This window comes from Balaenoptera acutorostrata, chromosome 2, assembly GCF_949987535.1.
Source record: "Balaenoptera acutorostrata chromosome 2, mBalAcu1.1, whole genome shotgun sequence".
NCBI classification, from domain to species: Eukaryota; Metazoa; Chordata; class Mammalia; order Artiodactyla; family Balaenopteridae; genus Balaenoptera; species Balaenoptera acutorostrata.
This window is the reverse complement of record NC_080065.1, coordinates 1,282,890-1,297,607: the sequence shown is the minus strand read 5'-3', so window position 1 is coordinate 1,297,607 and position 14,718 is coordinate 1,282,890.

The window sequence follows — 14,718 nt, the reverse complement described above, 5'->3', positions numbered from 1 at the left end:
GCCCCAGCTAGGCCTCCGGGCCCATGGCTCTTCAAAAGCCTGCAGTGTTATCCGAGGAATTGGGCTTTAGTTGCAGTCGGAACGCAAGCCGACATTCTCCTGGAGGCAGGGTGACTTCACACAGGGGGTCCCAGATGGAATACGAAGCCGAGTGTTTTCTCAGTGCAGCGCAGACTAGGGCAATGAGTCAGACTTGCACGGCATGTTGGCCCTGCTAGAACGGTGTTCGTGGACCTGTGGGAATGCTGGGGAAGTCAAGCTGTCCCAAGAAAGAGTGCAGTCTGTTGCCCTACACTCGGCATACACAGAGTGGCTCCGAAGGGCTACGGGCCTGGATGTGGCTTAGCAGGCCCATGGGGGCCTGAGGGTACTCAGTGTCCTTGCAGGGAATAGGGTGCCCACGCCAGGCTCCTAGATGTCCTGCAGAGCGTACTGACGTTAAAATAACGCAGAGCAGTGGCTACGGCCTCATGGAAACTGCTGCACGCCTCCGCTTCTGCATGGCAATTCAGGGCCTTACCTCGAGGCAAGTGCTCTCGCTGAGGGTCCCGTTAGCGCCACAGCATGGGAGGATGCTGACTTTCTCCTCCAGCAGAGTGACTTCAGGTACGAGGTCCTCGAAGAATCCTAAGCAGAGTGTTTTCTCATGGCAGCTCAGACGGGGGCCGTGACGAACACTTCCATGGCAGGTCGCACTGCCTAGAAATGTGGTCCTGAGGCTGCTCCAGTGTTCTGGAAATGTAGCTCTCCTTAAGGAACGTGCAGGGTGTTGCCCATCACTCGGCATGCACAGAGGGCCTCTGAGGGACCTACCTTTGGGCCTCCATGTTGCTCAGCAGGCCCACAGGGGTCTGGAGGCACTCAGGGATCCTGGAGGGAAAATGATGCACACCCGAGGGGCCTAAGAGTCCTGGAAAGGGTACTTCCTTTAAAATAGAGCAGAACAGAGGCTTCCGTGGTGGTGCACTGGTTGACAATCTGCCTGCCAATGCAGGGGACACGGGTTCGAGCCCTGGTCTGGGAGGAATCCACATGCCGCAGAGCAACTGGGCCCGTGAGCCACAACTACTGAGCCTGCGCCTCTGGAGCCTGTGCTCCGCAACAAGAGAGGCTGAGATACTGAGAGGCCTACGCACCGCAATGAAGAGTGGCCCCCACTTACCGTAACTGGAGAGAGCCCTAGCACAGAAACGAAGACCCAACATAGCAATCAATCAATCCATCAATCAATCTTAAAACAACAATAAAAAATATAAAAAATAAAATAAAATACAGCAGAACAGCGACTAATACCTCATGGAATCAGCTGCATGCCGCCCTTTCTGCGCGGTTACTCAGGGACTTACCTCGAGGTCAGTACTCACGTTGAGTTTCCCTTTAGCTCTAGAGCGTGGCAGGATGAGCTCCACCCCGGCCATCGAAGCATCCAGCTAGCTAGACAAAACTCATTGTCTTCCCAGAGCCATGCATACAGTGGCCAGTGGCCTGTCAACAGCAGTCAATTTCAAGTAGCTTCAAGGCAGCATGAATGGAGCTTTCAAAATGGGCAAGCAAGGCTAGTTCCATCAGGCCCCCATTTCCGCTTGCACACGCAGCATACATCCCTGTGCTTTCTAACAAGTCCAAAGAGACACAGGTTACCCAGTGGTTACTTCGTTGAATCAACTCCTCGAAGCAGGGTGTTCTGCATCTAGCGAACTGCCTCAACCAAGGAACGCCCCAGCTAGGCCTCCGGGCCCATGGCTCTTCAAAAGCCTGCAGTGTTATCCGAGGAATTGGGCTTTAGTTGCAGTCGGAACGCAAGCCGACATTCTCCTGGAGGCAGGGTGACTTCACACAGGGGGTCCCAGATGGAATACGAAGCCGAGTGTTTTCTCAGTGCAGCGCAGACTAGGGCAATGAGTCAGACTTGCACGGCATGTTGGCCCTGCTAGAACGGTGTTCGTGGACCTGTGGGAATGCTGGGGAAGTCAAGCTGTCCCAAGAAAGAGTGCAGTCTGTTGCCCTACACTCGGCATACACAGAGTGGCTCCGAAGGGCTACGGGCCTGGATGTGGCTTAGCAGGCCCATGGGGGCCTGAGGGTACTCAGTGTCCTTGCAGGGAATAGGGTGCCCACGCCAGGCTCCTAGATGTCCTGCAGAGCGTACTGACGTTAAAATAACGCAGAGCAGTGGCTACGGCCTCATGGAAACTGCTGCACGCCTCCGCTTCTGCATGGCAATTCAGGGCCTTACCGCGAGGCAAGTGCTCTCGCTGAGGGTCCCGTCAGCGCCACAGCGTGGGAGGATGCTGACTTTCTCCTCGAGCAGAGTGACTTCAGGTACGAGGTCCTCGAAGAATTCTAAGCAGAGTGTTTTCACATGGCAGCTCAGACGGGGGCCGTGACGAACACTTCCATGGCAGGTCGCACTGCCTAGAAATGTGGTCCTGAGGCTGCTCCAGTGCTCTGGAAATGTAGCTCTCCTTATGTTACGTGCAAGGTGTTGCCCATCACTCGGCATGCACAGAGGGCCTCTGAGGGACCTACCTTTGGGCCTCCATGTTGCTCAGCAGGCCCACAGGGGTCTGGAGGCACTCAGGGATCCTGGAGGGAAAATGATGCACACCCGAGGGGCCTAAGAGTCTTGGAAAGGGTACTTCCTTTAAAATAGAGCAGAACAGAGGCTTCCCTGGTGGTGCACTGGTTGACAATCTGCCTGCCAATGCAGGGGACACGGGTTCGAGCCCTGGTCTGGGAGGAATCCACATGCCGCAGAGCAACTGGGCCCGTGAGCCACAACTACTGAGCCTGCGCCTCTGGAGCCTGTGCTCCGCAACAAGAAAGGCTGAGATACTGAGAGGCCTACGCACCGCAATGAAGAGTGGCCCCCACTTACCGTAACTGGAGAGAGCCCTAGCACAGAAACGAAGACCCAACATAGCAATCAATCAATCCATCAATCAATCTTAAAACAACAATAAAAAATATAAAAAATAAAATAAAATACAGCAGAACAGCGACTAATACCTCATGGAATCAGCTGCATGCCGCCCTTTCTGTGCGGTTACTCAGGGACTTACCTCGAGGTCAGTACTCACGTTGAGTTTCCCTTTAGCTCTAGAGCGTGGCAGGATGAGCTCCACCCCGGCCATCGAAGCATCCGGCTAGCTAGACAAAACTCATTGTCTTCCCAGAGCCATGCATACAGTGGCCAGTGGCCTGTCAACAGCAGTCAATTTCAAGTAGCTTCAAGGCAGCATGAATGGAGCTTTCAAAATGGGCAAGCAAGGCTAGTTCCATCAGGCCCCCATTTCCGCTTGCACACGCAGCATACATCCCTGTGCTTTCTAACAAGTCCAAAGAGACACAGGTTACCCAGTGGTTACTTCGTTGAATCAACTCCTCGAAGCAGGGTGTTCTGCATCTAGCGAACTGCCTCAACCAAGGAAAGCCCCAGCTAGGCCTCCGGGCCCATGGCTCTTCAAAAGCCTGCAGTGTTATCCGAGGAATTGGGCTTTAGTTGCAGTCGGAACGCAAGCCGACATTCTCCTGGAGGCAGGGTGACTTCACACAGGGGGTCCCAGATGGAATACGAAGCCGAGTGTTTTCTCAGTGCAGCGCAGACTAGGGCAATGAGTCAGACTTGCACGGCATGTTGGCCCTGCTAGAACGGTGTTCGTGGACCTGTGGGAATGCTGGGGAAGTCAAGCTGTCCCAAGAAAGAGTGCAGTCTGTTGCCCTACACTCGGCATACACAGAGTGGCTCCGAAGGGCTACGGGCCTGGATGTGGCTTAGCAGGCCCATGGGGGCCTGAGGGTACTCAGTGTCCTTGCAGGGAATAGGGTGCCCACGCCAGGCTCCTAGATGTCCTGCAGAGCGTACTGACGTTAAAATAACGCAGAGCAGTGGCTACGGCCTCATGGAAACTGCTGCACGCCTCCGCTTCTGCATGGCAATTCAGGGCCTTACCTCGAGGCAAGTGCTCTCGCTGAGGGTCCCGTTAGCGCCACAGCATGGGAGGATGCTGACTTTCTCCTCCAGCAGAGTGACTTCAGGTACGAGGTCCTCGAAGAATCCTAAGCAGAGTGTTTTCTCATGGCAGCTCAGACGGGGGCCGTGACGAACACTTCCATGGCAGGTCGCACTGCCTAGAAATGTGGTCCTGAGGCTGCTCCAGTGTTCTGGAAATGTAGCTCTCCTTAAGGAACGTGCAGGGTGTTGCCCATCACTCGGCATGCACAGAGGGCCTCTGAGGGACCTACCTTTGGGCCTCCATGTTGCTCAGCAGGCCCACAGGGGTCTGGAGGCACTCAGGGATCCTGGAGGGAAAATGATGCACACCCGAGGGGCCTAAGAGTCCTGGAAAGGGTACTTCCTTTAAAATAGAGCAGAACAGAGGCTTCCGTGGTGGTGCACTGGTTGACAATCTGCCTGCCAATGCAGGGGACACGGGTTCGAGCCCTGGTCTGGGAGGAATCCACATGCCGCAGAGCAACTGGGCCCGTGAGCCACAACTACTGAGCCTGCGCCTCTGGAGCCTGTGCTCCGCAACAAGAGAGGCTGAGATACTGAGAGGCCTACGCACCGCAATGAAGAGTGGCCCCCACTTACCGTAACTGGAGAGAGCCCTAGCACAGAAACGAAGACCCAACATAGCAATCAATCAATCCGTCAATCAATCTTAAAACAACAATAAAAAATATAAAAAATAAAATAAAATACAGCAGAACAGCGACTAATACCTCATGGAATCAGCTGCATGCCGCCCTTTCTGCGCGGTTACTCAGGGACTTACCTCGAGGTCAGTACTCACGTTGAGTTTCCCTTTAGCTCTAGAGCGTGGCAGGATGAGCTCCACCCCGGCCATCGAAGCATCCGGCTAGCTAGACAAAACTCATTGTCTTCCCAGAGCCATGCATACAGTGGCCAGTGGCCTGTCAACAGCAGTCAATTTCAAGTAGCTTCAAGGCAGCATGAATGGAGCTTTCAAAATGGGCAAGCAAGGCTAGTTCCATCAGGCCCCCATTTCCGCTTGCACACGCAGCATACATCCCTGTGCTTTCTAACAAGTCCAAAGAGACACAGGTTACCCAGTGGTTACTTCGTTGAATCAACTCCTCGAAGCAGGGTGTTCTGCATCTAGCGAACTGCCTCAACCAAGGAACGCCCCAGCTAGGCCTCCGGGCCCATGGCTCTTCAAAAGCCTGCAGTGTTATCCGAGGAATTGGGCTTTAGTTGCAGTCGGAACGCAAGCCGACATTCTCCTGGAGGCAGGGTGACTTCACACAGGGGGTCCCAGATGGAATACGAAGCCGAGTGTTTTCTCAGTGCAGCGCAGACTAGGGCAATGAGTCAGACTTGCACGGCATGTTGGCCCTGCTAGAACGGTGTTCGTGGACCTGTGGGAATGCTGGGGAAGTCAAGCTGTCCCAAGAAAGAGTGCAGTCTGTTGCCCTACACTCGGCATACACAGAGTGGCTCCGAAGGGCTACGGGCCTGGATGTGGCTTAGCAGGCCCATGGGGGCCTGAGGGTACTCAGTGTCCTTGCAGGGAATAGGGTGCCCACGCCAGGCTCCTAGATGTCCTGCAGAGCGTACTGACGTTAAAATAACGCAGAGCAGTGGCTACGGCCTCATGGAAACTGCTGCACGCCTCCGCTTCTGCATGGCAATTCAGGGCCTTACCGCGAGGCAAGTGCTCTCGCTGAGGGTCCCGTTAGCGCCACAGCGTGGGAGGATGCTGACTTTCTCCTCGAGCAGAGTGACTTCAGGTACGAGGTCCTCGAAGAATTCTAAGCAGAGTGTTTTCACATGGCAGCTCAGACGGGGGCCGTGACGAACACTTCCATGGCAGGTCGCACTGCCTAGAAATGTGGTCCTGAGGCTGCTCCAGTGCTCTGGAAATGTAGCTCTCCTTATGTTACGTGCAAGGTGTTGCCCATCACTCGGCATGCACAGAGGGCCTCTGAGGGACCTACCTTTGGGCCTCCATGTTGCTCAGCAGGCCCACAGGGGTCTGGAGGCACTCAGGGATCCTGGAGGGAAAATGATGCACACCCGAGGGGCCTAAGAGTCTTGGAAAGGGTACTTCCTTTAAAATAGAGCAGAACAGAGGCTTCCCTGGTGGTGCACTGGTTGACAATCTGCCTGCCAATGCAGGGGACACGGGTGCGAGCCCTGGTCTGGGAGGAATCCACATGCCGCAGAGCAACTGGGCCCGTGAGCCACAACTACTGAGCCTGCGCCTCTGGAGCCTGTGCTCCGCAACAAGAAAGGCTGAGATACTGAGAGGCCTACGCACCGCAATGAAGAGTGGCCCCCACTTACCGTAACTGGAGAGAGCCCTAGCACAGAAACGAAGACCCAACATAGCAATCAATCAATCCATCAATCAATCTTAAAACAACAATAAAAAATATAAAAAATAAAATAAAATACAGCAGAACAGCGACTAATACCTCATGGAATCAGCTGCATGCCGCCCTTTCTGTGCGGTTACTCAGGGACTTACCTCGAGGTCAGTACTCACGTTGAGTTTCCCTTTAGCTCTAGAGCGTGGCAGGATGAGCTCCACCCCGGCCATCGAAGCATCCGGCTAGCTAGACAAAACTCATTGTCTTCCCAGAGCCATGCATACAGTGGCCAGTGGCCTGTCAACAGCAGTCAATTTCAAGTAGCTTCAAGGCAGCATGAATGGAGCTTTCAAAATGGGCAAGCAAGGCTAGTTCCATCAGGCCCCCATTTCCGCTTGCACACGCAGCATACATCCCTGTGCTTTCTAACAAGTCCAAAGAGACACAGGTTACCCAGTGGTTACTTCGTTGAATCAACTCCTCGAAGCAGGGTGTTCTGCATCTAGCGAACTGCCTCAACCAAGGAAAGCCCCAGCTAGGCCTCCGGGCCCATGGCTCTTCAAAAGCCTGCAGTGTTATCCGAGGAATTGGGCTTTAGTTGCAGTCGGAACGCAAGCCGACATTCTCCTGGAGGCAGGGTGACTTCACACAGGGGGTCCCAGATGGAATACGAAGCCGAGTGTTTTCTCAGTGCAGCGCAGACTAGGGCAATGAGTCAGACTTGCACGGCATGTTGGCCCTGCTAGAACGGTGTTCGTGGACCTGTGGGAATGCTGGGGAAGTCAAGCTGTCCCAAGAAAGAGTGCAGTCTGTTGCCCTACACTCGGCATACACAGAGTGGCTCCGAAGGGCTACGGGCCTGGATGTGGCTTAGCAGGCCCATGGGGGCCTGAGGGTACTCAGTGTCCTTGCAGGGAATAGGGTGCCCACGCCAGGCTCCTAGATGTCCTGCAGAGCGTACTGACGTTAAAATAACGCAGAGCAGTGGCTACGGCCTCATGGAAACTGCTTCACGCCTCCGCTTCTGCATGGCAATTCAGGGCCTTACCTCGAGGCAAGTGCTCTCGCTGAGGGTCCCGTTAGCGCCACAGCATGGGAGGATGCTGACTTTCTCCTCCAGCAGAGTGACTTCAGGTACGAGGTCCTCGAAGAATCCTAAGCAGAGTGTTTTCTCATGGCAGCTCAGACGGGGGCCGTGACGAACACTTCCATGGCAGGTCGCACTGCCTAGAAATGTGGTCCTGAGGCTGCTCCAGTGTTCTGGAAATGTAGCTCTCCTTAAGGAACGTGCAGGGTGTTGCCCATCACTCGGGATGCACAGAGGGCCTCTGAGGGACCTACCTTTGGGCCTCCATGTTGCTCAGCAGGCCCACAGGGGTCTGGAGGCACTCAGGGATCCTGGAGGGAAAATGATGCACACCCGAGGGTCCTAAGAGTCCTGGAAAGGGTACTTCCTTTAAAATAGAGCAGAACAGAGGCTTCCGTGGTGGTGCACTGGTTGACAATCTGCCTGCCAATGCAGGGGACACGGGTTCGAGCCCTGGTCTGGGAGGAATCCACATGCCGCGGGGCAACTGGGCCCGTGAGCCACAACTACTGAGCCTGCGCCTCGGGAGCCTGTGCTCCGAAACAAGAGAGGCTGAGATACTGAGAGGCCTACGCACCGCGATGAAGAGTGGCCCCCACTTACCGTAACTGGAGAGAGCCCTAGCACAGAAACGAAGACCCAATATAGCAATCAATCAATCCATCAATCAATCTTAAAACAACAATAAAAAATATAAAAAATAAAATAAAGGAGAACAGCGACTAATACCTCATGGAAACAGCTGCATGCCGCCCTTTCTGTGCGGTTACTCAGGGACTTACCTCGAGGTCAGTACTCACGTTGAGTTTCCCTTTAGCTCTAGAGCGTGGCAGGATGAGCTCCACCCCGGCCATCGAAGCATCTGGCTAGCTAGACAAAACTCATTGTCTTCCCACAGCCATGTATACAGAGGCTAGTGGCCTGTTAACAGCAGTCAATTTCAAGTAGCTCCAAGGCAGCATGAATGGAGCTTTCAGAATGGGCAAGGCTAGTTCCATCAGGCCCCCATTTCCGCTTGCACACGCAGCATACATCCCTGTGCTTTCTAACAAGTCCAAAGAGACACAGGTTACCCAGTGGTTACTTCGTTGAATCAACTCCTCGAAGCAGGGTGTTCTGCATCTAGCGAACTGCCTCAACCAAGGAAAGCCCCAGCTAGGCCTCCGGGCCCATGGCTCTTCAAAAGCCTGCAGTGTTATCCGAGGAACTGGGCTTTACTTGCAGTCGGAACGCAAGCCGACATTCTCCTGGAGGCAGGGTGACTTCACACAGGGGGTCCCAGATGGAATACGAAGCCGAGTGTTTTCTCAGTGCAGCGCAGACTAGGGCAATGAGTCAGACTTGCACGGCATGTTGGCCCTGCTAGAACGGTGTTCGTGGACCTGTGGGAATGCTGGGGAAGTCAAGCTGTCCCAAGAAAGAGTGCAGTCTGTTGCCCTACACTCGGCATACACAGAGTGGCTCCGAAGGGCTACGGGCCTGGATGTGGCTTAGCAGGCCCATGGGGGCCTGAGGGTACTCAGTGTCCTTGCAGGGAATAGGGTGCCCACGCCAGGCTCCTAGATGTCCTGCAGAGCGTACTGACGTTAAAATAACGCAGAGCAGTGGCTACGGCCTCATGGAAACTGCTGCACGCCTCCGCTTCTGCATGGCAATTCAGGGCCTTACCGCGAGGCAAGTGCTCTCGCTGAGGGTCCCGTCAGCGCCACAGCGTGGGAGGATGCTGACTTTCTCCTCGAGCAGAGTGACTTCAGGTACGAGGTCCTCGAAGAATTCTAAGCAGAGTGTTTTCACATGGCAGCTCAGACGGGGGCCGTGACAAACACTTCCATGGCAGGTCGCACTGCCTAGAAATGTGGTCCTGAGGCTGCTCCAGTGCTCTGGAAATGTAGCTCTCCTTATGTTACGTGCAAGGTGTTGCCCATCACTCGGCATGCACAGAGGGCCTCTGAGGGACCTACCTTTGGGCCTCCATGTTGCTCAGCAGGCCCACAGGGGTCTGGAGGCACTCAGGGATCCTGGAGGGAAAATGATGCACACCCGAGGGGCCTAAGAGTCTTGGAAAGGGTACTTCCTTTAAAATAGAGCAGAACAGAGGCTTCCCTGGTGGTGCACTGGTTGACAATCTGCCTGCCAATGCAGGGGACACGGGTTCGAGCCCTGGTCTGGGAGGAATCCACATGCCGCAGAGCAACTGGGCCCGTGAGCCACAACTACTGAGCCTGCGCCTCTGGAGCCTGTGCTCCGCAACAAGAAAGGCTGAGATACTGAGAGGCCTACGCACCGCAATGAAGAGTGGCCCCCACTTACCGTAACTGGAGAGAGCCCTAGCACAGAAACGAAGACCCAACATAGCAATCAATCAATCCATCAATCAATCTTAAAACAACAATAAAAAATATAAAAAATAAAATAAAATACAGCAGAACAGCGACTAATACCTCATGGAATCAGCTGCATGCCGCCCTTTCTGTGCGGTTACTCAGGGACTTACCTCGAGGTCAGTACTCACGTTGAGTTTCCCTTTAGCTCTAGAGCGTGGCAGGATGAGCTCCACCCCGGCCATCGAAGCATCCGGCTAGCTAGACAAAACTCATTGTCTTCCCAGAGCCATGCATACAGTGGCCAGTGGCCTGTCAACAGCAGTCAATTTCAAGTAGCTTCAAGGCAGCATGAATGGAGCTTTCAAAATGGGCAAGCAAGGCTACTTCCATCAGGCCCCCATTTCCGCTTGCACACGCAGCATACATCCCTGTGCTTTCTAACAAGTCCAAAGAGACACAGGTTACCCAGTGGTTACTTCGTTGAATCAACTCCTCGAAGCAGGGTGTTCTGCATCTAGCGAACTGCCTCAACCAAGGAAAGCCCCAGCTAGGCCTCCGGGCCCATGGCTCTTCAAAAGCCTGCAGTGTTATCCGAGGAATTGGGCTTTAGTTGCAGTCGGAACGCAAGCCGACATTCTCCTGGAGGCAGGGTGACTTCACACAGGGGGTCCCAGATGGAATACGAAGCCGAGTGTTTTCTCAGTGCAGCGCAGACTAGGGCAATGAGTCAGACTTGCACGGCATGTTGGCCCTGCTAGAACGGTGTTCGTGGACCTGTGGGAATGCTGGGGAAGTCAAGCTGTCCCAAGAAAGAGTGCAGTCTGTTGCCCTACACTCGGCATACACAGAGTGGCTCCGAAGGGCTACGGGCCTGGATGTGGCTTAGCAGGCCCATGGGGGCCTGAGGGTACTCAGTGTCCTTGCAGGGAATAGGGTGCCCACGCCAGGCTCCTAGATGTCCTGCAGAGCGTACTGACGTTAAAATAACGCAGAGCAGTGGCTACGGCCTCATGGAAACTGCTTCACGCCTCCGCTTCTGCATGGCAATTCAGGGCCTTACCTCGAGGCAAGTGCTCTCGCTGAGGGTCCCGTTAGCGCCACAGCATGGGAGGATGCTGACTTTCTCCTCCAGCAGAGTGACTTCAGGTACGAGGTCCTCGAAGAATCCTAAGCAGAGTGTTTTCTCATGGCAGCTCAGACGGGGGCCGTGACGAACACTTCCATGGCAGGTCGCACTGCCTAGAAATGTGGTCCTGAGGCTGCTCCAGTGTTCTGGAAATGTAGCTCTCCTTAAGGAACGTGCAGGGTGTTGCCCATCACTCGGCATGCACAGAGGGCCTCTGAGGGACCTACCTTTGGGCCTCCATGTTGCTCAGCAGGCCCACAGGGGTCTGGAGGCACTCAGGGATCCTGGAGGGAAAATGATGCACACCCGAGGGGCCTAAGAGTCCTGGAAAGGGTACTTCCTTTAAAATAGAGCAGAACAGAGGCTTCCGTGGTGGTGCACTGGTTGACAATCTGCCTGCCAATGCAGGGGACACGGGTTCGAGCCCTGGTCTGGGAGGAATCCACATGCCGCAGAGCAACTGGGCCCGTGAGCCACAACTACTGAGCCTGCGCCTCTGGAGCCTGTGCTCCGCAACAAGAGAGGCTGAGATACTGAGAGGCCTACGCACCGCAATGAAGAGTGGCCCCCACTTACCGTAACTGGAGAGAGCCCTAGCACAGAAACGAAGACCCAACATAGCAATCAATCAATCCGTCAATCAATCTTAAAACAACAATAAAAAATATAAAAAATAAAATAAAATACAGCAGAACAGCGACTAATACCTCATGGAATCAGCTGCATGCCGCCCTTTCTGCGCGGTTACTCAGGGACTTACCTCGAGGTCAGTACTCACGTTGAGTTTCCCTTTAGCTCTAGAGCGTGGCAGGATGAGCTCCACCCCGGCCATCGAAGCATCCGGCTAGCTAGACAAAACTCATTGTCTTCCCAGAGCCATGCATACAGTGGCCAGTGGCCTGTCAACAGCAGTCAATTTCAAGTAGCTTCAAGGCAGCATGAATGGAGCTTTCAAAATGGGCAAGCAAGGCTAGTTCCATCAGGCCCCCATTTCCGCTTGCACACGCAGCATACATCCCTGTGCTTTCTAACAAGTCCAAAGAGACACAGGTTACCCAGTGGTTACTTCGTTGAATCAACTCCTCGAAGCAGGGTGTTCTGCATCTAGCGAACTGCCTCAACCAAGGAACGCCCCAGCTAGGCCTCCGGGCCCATGGCTCTTCAAAAGCCTGCAGTGTTATCCGAGGAATTGGGCTTTAGTTGCAGTCGGAACGCAAGCCGACATTCTCCTGGAGGCAGGGTGACTTCACACAGGGGGTCCCAGATGGAATACGAAGCCGAGTGTTTTCTCAGTGCAGCGCAGACTAGGGCAATGAGTCAGACTTGCACGGCATGTTGGCCCTGCTAGAACGGTGTTCGTGGACCTGTGGGAATGCTGGGGAAGTCAAGCTGTCCCAAGAAAGAGTGCAGTCTGTTGCCCTACACTCGGCATACACAGAGTGGCTCCGAAGGGCTACGGGCCTGGATGTGGCTTAGCAGGCCCATGGGGGCCTGAGGGTACTCAGTGTCCTTGCAGGGAATAGGGTGCCCACGCCAGGCTCCTAGATGTCCTGCAGAGCGTACTGACGTTAAAATAACGCAGAGCAGTGGCTACGGCCTCATGGAAACTGCTGCACGCCTCCGCTTCTGCATGGCAATTCAGGGCCTTACCGCGAGGCAAGTGCTCTCGCTGAGGGTCCCGTTAGCGCCACAGCGTGGGAGGATGCTGACTTTCTCCTCGAGCAGAGTGACTTCAGGTACGAGGTCCTCGAAGAATTCTAAGCAGAGTGTTTTCACATGGCAGCTCAGACGGGGGCCGTGACGAACACTTCCATGGCAGGTCGCACTGCCTAGAAATGTGGTCCTGAGGCTGCTCCAGTGCTCTGGAAATGTAGCTCTCCTTATGTTACGTGCAAGGTGTTGCCCATCACTCGGCATGCACAGAGGGCCTCTGAGGGACCTACCTTTGGGCCTCCATGTTGCTCAGCAGGCCCACAGGGGTCTGGAGGCACTCAGGGATCCTGGAGGGAAAATGATGCACACCCGAGGGGCCTAAGAGTCTTGGAAAGGGTACTTCCTTTAAAATAGAGCAGAACAGAGGCTTCCCTGGTGGTGCACTGGTTGACAATCTGCCTGCCAATGCAGGGGACACGGGTTCGAGCCCTGGTCTGGGAGGAATCCACATGCCGCAGAGCAACTGGGCCCGTGAGCCACAACTACTGAGCCTGCGCCTCTGGAGCCTGTGCTCCGCAACAAGAAAGGCTGAGATACTGAGAGGCCTACGCACCGCAATGAAGAGTGGCCCCCACTTACCGTAACTGGAGAGAGCCCTAGCACAGAAACGAAGACCCAACATAGCAATCAATCAATCCATCAATCAATCTTAAAACAACAATAAAAAATATAAAAAATAAAATAAAATACAGCAGAACAGCGACTAATACCTCATGGAATCAGCTGCATGCCGCCCTTTCTGTGCGGTTACTCAGGGACTTACCTCGAGGTCAGTACTCACGTTGAGTTTCCCTTTAGCTCTAGAGCGTGGCAGGATGAGCTCCACCCCGGCCATCGAAGCATCCGGCTAGCTAGACAAAACTCATTGTCTTCCCAGAGCCATGCATACAGTGGCCAGTGGCCTGTCAACAGCAGTCAATTTCAAGTAGCTTCAAGGCAGCATGAATGGAGCTTTCAAAATGGGCAAGCAAGGCTAGTTCCATCAGGCCCCCATTTCCGCTTGCACACGCAGCATACATCCCTGTGCTTTCTAACAAGTCCAAAGAGACACAGGTTACCCAGTGGTTACTTCGTTGAATCAACTCCTCGAAGCAGGGTGTTCTGCATCTAGCGAACTGCCTCAACCAAGGAAAGCCCCAGCTAGGCCTCCGGGCCCATGGCTCTTCAAAAGCCTGCAGTGTTATCCGAGGAATTGGGCTTTAGTTGCAGTCGGAACGCAAGCCGACATTCTCCTGGAGGCAGGGTGACTTCACACAGGGGGTCCCAGATGGAATACGAAGCCGAGTGTTTTCTCAGTGCAGCGCAGACTAGGGCAATGAGTCAGACTTGCACGGCATGTTGGCCCTGCTAGAACGGTGTTCGTGGACCTGTGGGAATGCTGGGGAAGTCAAGCTGTCCCAAGAAAGAGTGCAGTCTGTTGCCCTACACTCGGCATACACAGAGTGGCTCCGAAGGGCTACGGGCCTGGATGTGGCTTAGCAGGCCCATGGGGGCCTGAGGGTACTCAGTGTCCTTGCAGGGAATAGGGTGCCCACGCCAGGCTCCTAGATGTCCTGCAGAGCGTACTGACGTTAAAATAACGCAGAGCAGTGGCTACGGCCTCATGGAAACTGCTTCACGCCTCCGCTTCTGCACGGCAATTCAGGGCCTTACCTCGAGGCAAGTGCTCTCGCTGAGGGTCCCGTTAGCGCCACAGCATGGGAGGATGCTGACTTTCTCCTCCAGCAGAGTGACTTCAGGTACGAGGTCCTCGAAGAATCCTAAGCAGAGTGTTTTCTCATGGCAGCTCAGACGGGGGCCGTGACGAACACTTCCATGGCAGGTCGCACTGCCTAGAAATGTGGTCCTGAGGCTGCTCCAGTGTTCTGGAAATGTAGCTCTCCTTAAGGAACGTGCAGGGTGTTGCCCATCACTCGGCATGCACAGAGGGCCTCTGAGGGACCTACCTTTGGGCCTCCATGTTGCTCAGCAGGCCCACAGGGGTCTGGAGGCACTCAGGGATCCTGGAGGGAAAATGATGCACACCCGAGGGGCCTAAGAGTCCTGGAAAGGGTACTTCCTTTAAAATAGAGCAGAACAGAGGCTTCCGTGGTGGTGCACTGGTTGACAATCTGCCTGCCAATGCAGGGGAC